This window comes from Capricornis sumatraensis, chromosome 2 (assembly GCF_032405125.1).
Source record: "Capricornis sumatraensis isolate serow.1 chromosome 2, serow.2, whole genome shotgun sequence".
Lineage (NCBI taxonomy): Eukaryota > Metazoa > Chordata > Mammalia > Artiodactyla > Bovidae > Capricornis > Capricornis sumatraensis.
The window spans coordinates 27320967-27330583 of NC_091070.1; positions in this window are offsets into that span (position 1 = coordinate 27320967).

The following is a 9617-nucleotide window of genomic DNA, read 5'->3' on the forward strand; positions in this document are numbered from 1 at the left end:
GTACTAAGCTCTGAGGCTCTTTATATGACTTCTTGCCCCTACAGTTCAGTCACTCAGTTGTGTCCGACTCTTTGTGACCCCATGGACTGCAGCATGCCAGACTTCCCAGTCCATCACCAACTCCCAGAGCTTATTCAAATTCACGTCCATTGAGTCAGTGATGCCATCCAACTATCTCATCCTCTGTCATCCCCTTCTCCTCTCTCCTCCCACCTTCAGTCTTTCCCAACATCAGGGTCTTTTTCAATGAGTCAGTTCTTCACATCAGGTGGCCAGAGTATTGGAGTTTCAGCTTCAGCATCAGTCCTTCCAATGAATCAGGACCAACTTCCTTTAAGATTGACTGGTTTGATCTTGCAGTCCAAGGGACTCTCGAGAGTCTTCTCCAACACCACAGTACAAAGGCATCAATTCTTCGGCACTCAGCTTTCTTTATAGGCCATTCTCACATCCATACATGACTACTGGAAAAACCATAGCTTTGACTAGATGGACCTTTGTTGGCAAAGTAATGTCTCTGCTTTTTAATATGCTGTCTAGGTTGTCAAGTATTTAGGACCAAGTAAATGACATTCTAATAGATCTTACAGAACTACCAGCAGAACTATTGCTAGTAAACTTTTAGAAGCATGAAGGGTAGCAAGAGAGCCAAGAAATGGACAAACGTTCCCTACAAAAACTAAAAGTGAATTATTGAAATTAGACAGGTAAGACTGATAGCTGTACCAGCACTTTGGAAGGCAATACTTGTGGGTGATCACCAAAACAGTCATGTCAAACTAGATAAAGAGCACTTAGAGCACACTGATTTCAGAAAAATGCCTAAAATGTCTTATTTTTAATTTTTTTTTGGTAAGATGAAGGAGAGGCAGACATGGGTGGTGGTCACTAGTGATATTTCAGGGGCTGTGTTCATGGCCTCATCTGTTTTCCCCTCTTCCCTTGAAACTACTCAGGAAGATGGGACCATTCAGTTCAATTCAGTTCAGTCGCTCAGTCATGTCTGATGCTTTGCGACCCCATGTATTGCAGCATGCCAAGCCTCCCTGTACATCACCAACTCCCAGAGTTTACTCAAACTCATGTCCATAGAGTCAGTGATGCCATCCAGCCATCTCATCCTCTGTCGTCCCCTTCTCCTCCTGCCCCCAATCCTTCCCAGCATCAGAGTCTTTTCCAATGAGTCAATTCTTCACATGAGGTGGCCAAAGTATTGGAGTTTCAGTTTTAGCATCAGTCCTTCCAATGAAAACCCAGGACTGATTTCCTTTAGAATGGACTGATTGGATCTCCTTGCAGTCCAAGGGACTCTCAAGAGTTTTCTCCAATGCCACAGTTCAAAGGCATCAATTCTTCGGTGCTCAGCCTTCTTCACAGTCCAACTCTCACATCCATACATGACCACTGGAAAAACCATAGCCTTGACTAGATGGACCTTTGTTGGCAAAGGAATGTCTCTGCTTTTGAATATGCTATCTAGGTTGGTCATAACTTTCTGTCCAAGGAGTAAGCGTCTTTTAATTTCATGGCTGCAGTCACCATCTGCAGTGATTTTGGAGCCCAGAAAAATAAAGTCTGACACTGTTTCCACTGTTTCCCCATCTATTGCCCATGGAGTAGTGGGACCAGATGCCATGATCTTCGTTTTCTGAATGTTGAGCTTTAAGCCAACTTTTTCACTCTCTTCTTTCATTTTCATCAAGAGGCTTTTTAGTTCCTCTTCACTTTCTGCCATAAGGGTGGTGTCATCTGCATATCTGAGGTTATTGATATTTCTCCCGGCAATCTTGATTCCAGCTTGTGTTTCTTCCAGCCCAGTGTTTCTCATGATGTACTCTGCATAGAGTTAAATAAGCAGGGTGACAATATACAGCCTTGACGTACTCCTTTTCCTATTTGGAACCAGTCTGTTGTTCCATGTCCAGTTCTAACTGTTACTTCCTGACCTGCATGTAGGTTTCTCAAGAGGCAGGTTAGGTGGTCTGGTATTCCCATCTCTTTCAGAATTTTCCACAGTTTATTGTGATCCACACAGTCAAAGGCTTTGGCATAGTCAATAAAGCAGAAATAGATGTTTTTCTGAAACTCTCTTGCTTTTTCCATGATCCAGTGGATGTTGGCCATTTGATGGGACCATTGGCCAGTGTTTTTTTTGAAGAATTGAAAGAACTGGATGAACGTGAAAAAAATACTGTTTGGAGTTCAAAGAAGGTGTCATATTAATGAGCATTTATCCTGTCTCATTCTTCCCTCTTTGACATTTTGAAGCCATAATAAGGTCCTTGGTGGGGGGAGCTTTGGGTACGATGAAGGAAAAAATTATGAAAACTTCTTTATCTCTTTTTCCTCTTTATTTAAAAAATATATAAAATTTTAGCCAAGAAATACATTACATGGTTAAAATCTCAAATATTCTACCAAGAGCTAGAATGACAAATGGCATCCTCTGGCTGTATCCCACCCTATTTCCAAGTTCAGCTCACCCTACTTCCAAGTTCAACTATTCTAGAGTAACACTTTTCAACTCTTTTTCAGCTGCTCCATTTGTCATTTACTTCTCTATTTCTAAGTAATATGCCTATATTGAAATTTCTAGATTTATAAATTTGTGATGTTGTTTATTGACTTTCTATGATGAAGATGAGGGAGCAGGGTGGTATGTCGTCCATTTATATACCAGCCGCCTTCCCTTTTCCCCATCTTCAAATGTGGTCCCCTTATATCCTTCTGCTCAATTTGGGTTTGCTGTTCTCTGGGCCTTTTTTGACTATTATTCTGGATTCTCTTCAACTCTCTCCTGCCTTGGATTGCTCATTCCCGAATTTGATATTTTCTTCTTCCTTTATTGACTTCCTTGTTTATATTTCTTGGTTGCTTCCTGAGAACAGGCACATTTGAGATGTTGCATGCCTGAACATTTCTTTATCCTACTTTTATGCTTGACTGAAAATGTGTCTGGGTGTAGAATTTGCTAAGATGAAGATACTATTCAATAGAATTTCAAAGGTATTTTTCCATATTACTGTGAAGGAGCTTTGGTGAAAAGAATATTATGTGTTCATCAAATTTATTTCATCTTCTTCGTGGGCAAGACTGCCTCATTTCTCAGCCTTGTTTGCAGTTAGGTCAGAGCCATGAGATTGAGTTATGGTGGGGTGTGGGTGGGAGTGGTGTGCCTACTTCAGGCTTGCACTGGCTTCCAGGCTGGCTCTTTCCCATCCATGGTGGTCTTCCAGGCCACACCTCAAAGATGATGTCGTCACAAGACAGACCCTCTGTCCCTTAATGATAGCAGAGCCCTGCCCTCAGCTTCTGCTGATGGTGAGTGATTTTATTGTGTTCAGCCATTGAGACCTGGGGACTTTTGTTAGCTAATCTGATTAACAGGCAAATCCTGTGTCATTCTGATTGTAGTTCCTTCTTATGTGACTTGTTTTCCATGTGACCTATTTTTCTCTTTGGAAGATGGATGGAAAGAACACAGCATGGATACAACATCTGAGCACATGCCTAAAGGATTAGTAGGAATCTGCTGGGGTGAGGGAGCTGTATAAGGTGGGGCACAGCAGCATGGTAGTGTAATAGAGTTTGTTTGAAGAACATTGAAAAGTCTGCACAGGAAGTCACTTGTTCATTCATTCATCCATTCTTTAAGTATTTATTGAGTGTCTATTTGCTGTCAGATATAATACTGCATGTGTGAAGTGCCCAGTTGCTTCAGTCCAACTCTTTGTGACCCCACAGACTGTAGCCTGCCAGGCTCCTCTGTCTATAGGATTTTCTGGGCAAGAATGCTGGAGTGGGTTGCCATGCCCTCCTCCAGGATATTGTCCCAATGCAGGGACTGAACCCGTATCTCCTGCAGTGCAGGGAGATTCTTTACCACTAGCACCACCAGGGAAGCCTCAGATACAATACTAGTGGGTAGAAAAACAATGACCCCTATAGATTAGTGGTAGAAGTAGAAATGTAAAGAAAAATTTTAAAAATATTTAGATACTGTCAGAGAAATATAACATAGTGGTTAAGGGCATGGGCTCTGGACACAGACTGCCTAAATTCAAATCCTAACTTCATTACATTTCTCTGTGTGACCTTGGGCAAGTTATTTAACTCCAGTTTTTTCACATGTAAAATGGAGATATTAACATTAGAGCAATATTCTTGTTGTGAGGGTTAAAGGAGACAATGACAAGAAAGTGTTTAATACGTATTGAACAGAGGGTAAGACTAAAAACATTAGCTGTTATTATTATGTGTGAATAGAGGCTGATGCTAGGAACTTTTATAAGCTATGTCAAGCCTGTCAGGATACAGGCTGTATCCTGTAGACTTAGAGATTATTTCAAAGCAGAGATGAATGAGAGACTCATTTTTAGTGCCTTGTCATTCTGCTTGTCTTACAAAACTCAGTTTCAAGCGAATAACAATTTTCCTAAACTCTTGTCAGCCCATTACATGCCTACACTGAACAACAGGCTTGGGACATATTCACAAGTTCCTATTTTTATTAAACTGACACTGGCATCAAAGTTCATCCTCATTTACTAGTTTTGATTCCTTAAGGCCAGAGTAAGTCAATGTGAGTCAAATTGTTTCCTTTCATTGCATTTCTTAGGCTACTTGTGATTTGATTCACTGCTTGGAGACATTTGAATGCACAGTCATAGAACCACAGAACGTCAGGGCTGGAAGGGGCTTCAGAGACACTCATGCAAACCCCTCACTTTGCAGATAAAGAAACTGAGGGCCCTGGTTTATTTTCCTACTGTCAACAGTGTTCCTGGCAGTGACTGTTAGTGTTTGAGGGTGATAAGCAATCGTGACTTTCTCCTTGCTCTGAGCTTGGGACTAACAGAAAGATAAGACACAAGAATCTGACAGGAGGAGGTACAGATGCTGAATTTCCTACTGAAAGGGGTTAAATTAGAGAGCCAGCCTTGACCTGGCCTTTGCTCTGACTCCAACCAACACACGGGACAGGCACTGATGGTTGTCTACCCGACACCAGTAGGTACCCTCTCTTGTCAGCAGAGCTGGTCTTCCACGGTAGAGGCTGGAAATGCCAGGCACTCCCATTCCCAGCCTTCCTTACAGTGAAGCCATGATCATGTCGCCTGATTCTGGCCAATGCGATTAAAGAGGAAACCAGCAAGAAGTATTGGTAAGACCTTTCCTCTCTTAAAAGAGAAATGCTGTGGCAAGGTACTTTCTTCTTCTTATTCCTCCTCAGCCTGATTTTTTGTTTTTGGACACTGTTGCCTAAGGACACTAAGTTTGGAGTGGGGCAGGTCATGAGGGCAGGCAGGTCAGCATGCTGGGGATGGCAGACCAGGCAGATGGGCAACACCCAGGTCCTTGATGACAATGTTAAGCAGCCACACCAATGCTGGATCACCCTGACTCTGGGCTTCTTGTTACTTAAGCTCAAGTATGCTTATGACACCTTCATTGGCTTGTTATTTGCAGCCAAAACCATCCCAGTTGATAAATCTACCTGAACTCTAAACCTCCAGGATGTTGAGTCACCATATTTATTTTCCAATCTCATCAGTCAATCAGAAAAGAAACACAGGTGGGGTGTAGAGTAGAGAGACAGAGGCATGAAGCGTTCTACTACTACTACTGCTACTACTACCACTAAGTCGCTTCAGTCGTGTCCGACTCTGTGCGACCCCATAGACGGCAGCCCACCAGGCTCCGCCGTCCCTGGCATTCTCCAGGCAAAAACACTAGAGTGGGTTGCCATTTCCTTCTCCAGTGCATGAAAGGAAAAGTGGAAGTGAAGTCGCTCAGTCGTGTCCGACTCTTAGCGACCCCATGGACTGCAGCCCACCAGGCTCCTCCGTCCATGGGATTTTCCAGGCGAGAGTACTGGAGTGGGGTGCCATTGCCTTCTCTGATGAAGCGTTCTACCCATCCTTTTCCCTCTTGCCGAATGCAGACAAGTGAGAATGGGAGATAAGCATCTCTCCCCACCCTGATCTTAACATTGGAAATTAGAGTCTAAAATACAAGGGTCTTCTAATTTTTGAAGAGTTAGACCCATGATTTTACATGACAAGCAGAGCTGAATTGAGAGTGAGTGTATTCTGATAGCAGTTCTAAAGCTTCACACTTTCGGCTCAGCCTTCTGCAGGCCTCACCGGTCTTCAAGGAAGTGCAGAAAACAGCACCAACAGCAGTGTTAGGCATGCCTGAAATACACATCTTGTTTCCAGAGCCTTGGACATGAACAATGCAGAAAGGATGAACCTAGCGACCACATCTTTGAGGCACAGTAATTTCATTATGAAGTTTCCTTCTTTACTTTTGCCCCTGCGGGGAGAGGATTATTAAAATTATGTCATTACCCATCAGGCTGTCAGAAAAGCCCAAACTCCTTTGTCCAAAGAGAGCTGCAGAACAGCAGAAGTGATCGAAGCAAAGAGCTGGCTGCCAATCAAATCTGGTTTCCATAGTCTCCACATTTCTTTGATGAGATATTTCAAGCTGCAAAGAAGGAAAATGTTTTTTCCTTTCCCAGTAATTGAAGTTAGTCATAAAACTCAGCCGAACAGACCACGGTGCCAAGGTGTTCCAAGAAGCAGATATGTGTGCCCTGCCTGACCACTCACATGGAGGACTCTGTTCCGATTGGTGAGGGGTGAAAGCCATCAGGTTACTGTCCTGTTATGGGAAAGAAGATAATGGGAAGGGCCCTGCTCCCAGGGCCTAATCCTTCTAGAACTTCTTGTTGCCTGTGTAAGTTCACAGCCCCTCATGTGGACCCCTCTCTGCACTAACTCAAAGCTCATGGCATTTCATGGTGACACCTGCACTCGCCACTGAGCTCTCATTTAGAAACCGAAAGGCAGATCTTATTGGATTGACTGTTTGCTTTTCCAGAGATACTTGTCAGACTTTAATGGAAGCTAAGTTTTGAGCTGGGGAAAAATGGGGATAAGTGATATTTGGCGTTCTCTACAAACACTCAGTTCTCCTCATTTAGTTCAGCATGTATTGCTTACCCTGTAAAGCACTGGGCTTGGAAGATTGAACAGGAGAGTGATGGGGAACTACTTGTAGGGGTTGGAGACAAGCGAACTGTTCATGAAATGAGCTGCACTAGGGGAGGCATGAGGAATGATGAAAGCACATGTCTTGGGTGCCCATCTCAGACTTTGAGCATCAGGGAAGGCTTCCTGAAAGAAGCCAGCAGTGAAGCCAAGTCCTACAGGATGAACAGGGGGTGAGGCAGAGGTAGGGGTTGGGGAGAGGAAAGGGCAAGTGTGATGGCCAGATGGGAGAGAGGGTGCTCCTTGGCTCATGCAGAGAGACCCGAACTTGAAATGAGAATGGGGAGGGGCTAAGGAGAGAGCTTTGTTAAAGAGCTTGTATTTTGTCTTGGGTGGCACGAGAAGCAGTGATGAGTTTAAACCAGAATGAACGAGTCATATTTAGACTGACATTTAGAACAGATCTTCCCAGGTACAGTGAACAGAGAGTCAGAGGCATTAGTAAGAAGGGTCTTCAAGGGTTTTGAATTAGGAAACTGAGTCACAAGGTATTTAGGAGATAAAACTTATAGAATTGTGCATGTTGGTGGGTAGGGGTGCAGGGGGTGGGATTGGGAGGTATTTAGAATGAATCTCAAAGGTTTCATTTCAGAGATGGGAAATGACAGATGAAGAGGGTGGGAAAGACCCTAGGGAGAAAGATAAAGAACTTTGTTTGAGACATAATGAAGTTAGGATGTTTCTATGACATCAAATGGGCTTCCCAGGTGGTGCCAGTGGTAAGAATCCACCTATCAATACAGGAGATGTAAGAGATACGGGTTCCATCCCTGGGTTGTGAAGATCCCTTGGAGGAGGTCATGGCAACCCACTCCAGTATTCTTGCCTGGAGAATCCCATGGACAGAGGAACCTGGAAGGTTCTGGTTCATAGGGTCACAAAGAGTTGGACATAACTAAAGTGACTTAGAATGCACTCATGCACATGACATCAAATAGAGAGATCATGTAGATAGTAAGGAAATCACCAAATGGTATTAGATGTTATACTTAATGTTTGAGCTGCCCTGATGGCTCAGGCAGTAAAGAATCCACCTGCAATGCAGGAGACCTAAGTTCGATCCCTGGGTCAGGAAGATTCCATGGAGAAGGGAATGCTTTCTATGCATGGCTTGTTAACTCAGAATCATGGGTTTGAGACTCTTTATTCAGCTCTTAAAAATCTCAAACTGCTTCTCTAATTCTTGGTCAGCATTTTGCAAAGGGGGGTCCCTGGTTCCAAGAGACACCTAGGACTCAGACCCATGGCTACAGAGAGAATTGGGTCTCAGGTCTGCCTTTGATATACTGCTATTCACTCTACCCATAGCCACCATGGCCTCAAGATCTCATATTGTACTTTCCTTCTCCTCAGGCTTTGTCTGTCTAGCTTATCTTTTAGACTGGTGATTTTGTGTTTTCAAAGCCCATTCTTTATGATTAAATTCTTCTATTCCCTTGATAATTTTAGCTTCCCATCTCTGGACTTGATTGTTCACTAAATGTCAGGGCCATCTCTACTTAGAAAAAATTTCTCCCCATAATTTATTTTAATGTGAGCTCTTCAGCGAGGTTAAGGTAAGAAGCAGTGATTCAGTCAGGCAGATTAGTGCGTTTCTAAAGACTGAGACTCTCAAGTCAAGTAATTAGGCTCAGCAGATCAGAAATCAGGTTCTAGATAAATAAGCGTTTTGATAAATTCTGAAAAAAAATATCATCTCTTTAATGGACTCCTTGCTGCTTTAAGCTTTGAAATTTCACATGCATCAGCTGCATGGCTCAGCTGGCAAGGCCTCAGACGTTGCCATAAAATTGATCTAAAGATCCCTCACTGTAGGCCCAGGTTTCTCACTGGAACAGCCTAAAAAAGTGGCTAAAGCAGGCGGATATAGGAAAAGGTGGTCAGAGCTGAATTTGAATCCCAGCTCCATCACTGACTAGCTGGAAGGCCACGGTCAATTTGTTTTTCTTTGGGCCTCAGTTTCTTCATCATAAAGGTAGATAATAATACTTCACAGGATTGCTGTTGCTGTTGTGAGAATTAATAGTCATACCACATGAAAAGGAAGGAGTTCAAATAATTATTTCTTGCCACTGAGTATCAGCATCTATGCGTTAGACCTGTGCTGTTCATTATGGTGTAAGTAATTCTTCAGCACTTGAAATGTGGCTACTTTGAACTGAATGCTCTGTCAATTATGCATATCAGTAGAGATTAGACCAAAGACTTAGCATAAGAAAAGGATGTAAAAAGAGTATGGAGTATTTAATGAATAATGTTTTATAGTGTTTGAAGTGAAGTGAAAGTCGCTCAGTCATGTCCAACTTTTTGTGACCCCATGGACTATACAGTCCATGGACTTCTTCAGGCCAGAACACTGGAGTGGATAGCCTTTCCCTTCTCCAGGGGATTTTCTCAAACTAGGAATTGAACCCAGGTCTCCCACACTGCAGGCAGATTCTTTACAAGCTGAGCCACCAGAGAAGCTCTTCATAGTGTTTACGTGTTGATTATATGGTAATATTTGGTACAGCTTTATTTCTAGCACTTAACACACTAGAATTAATTATTATAATTAAT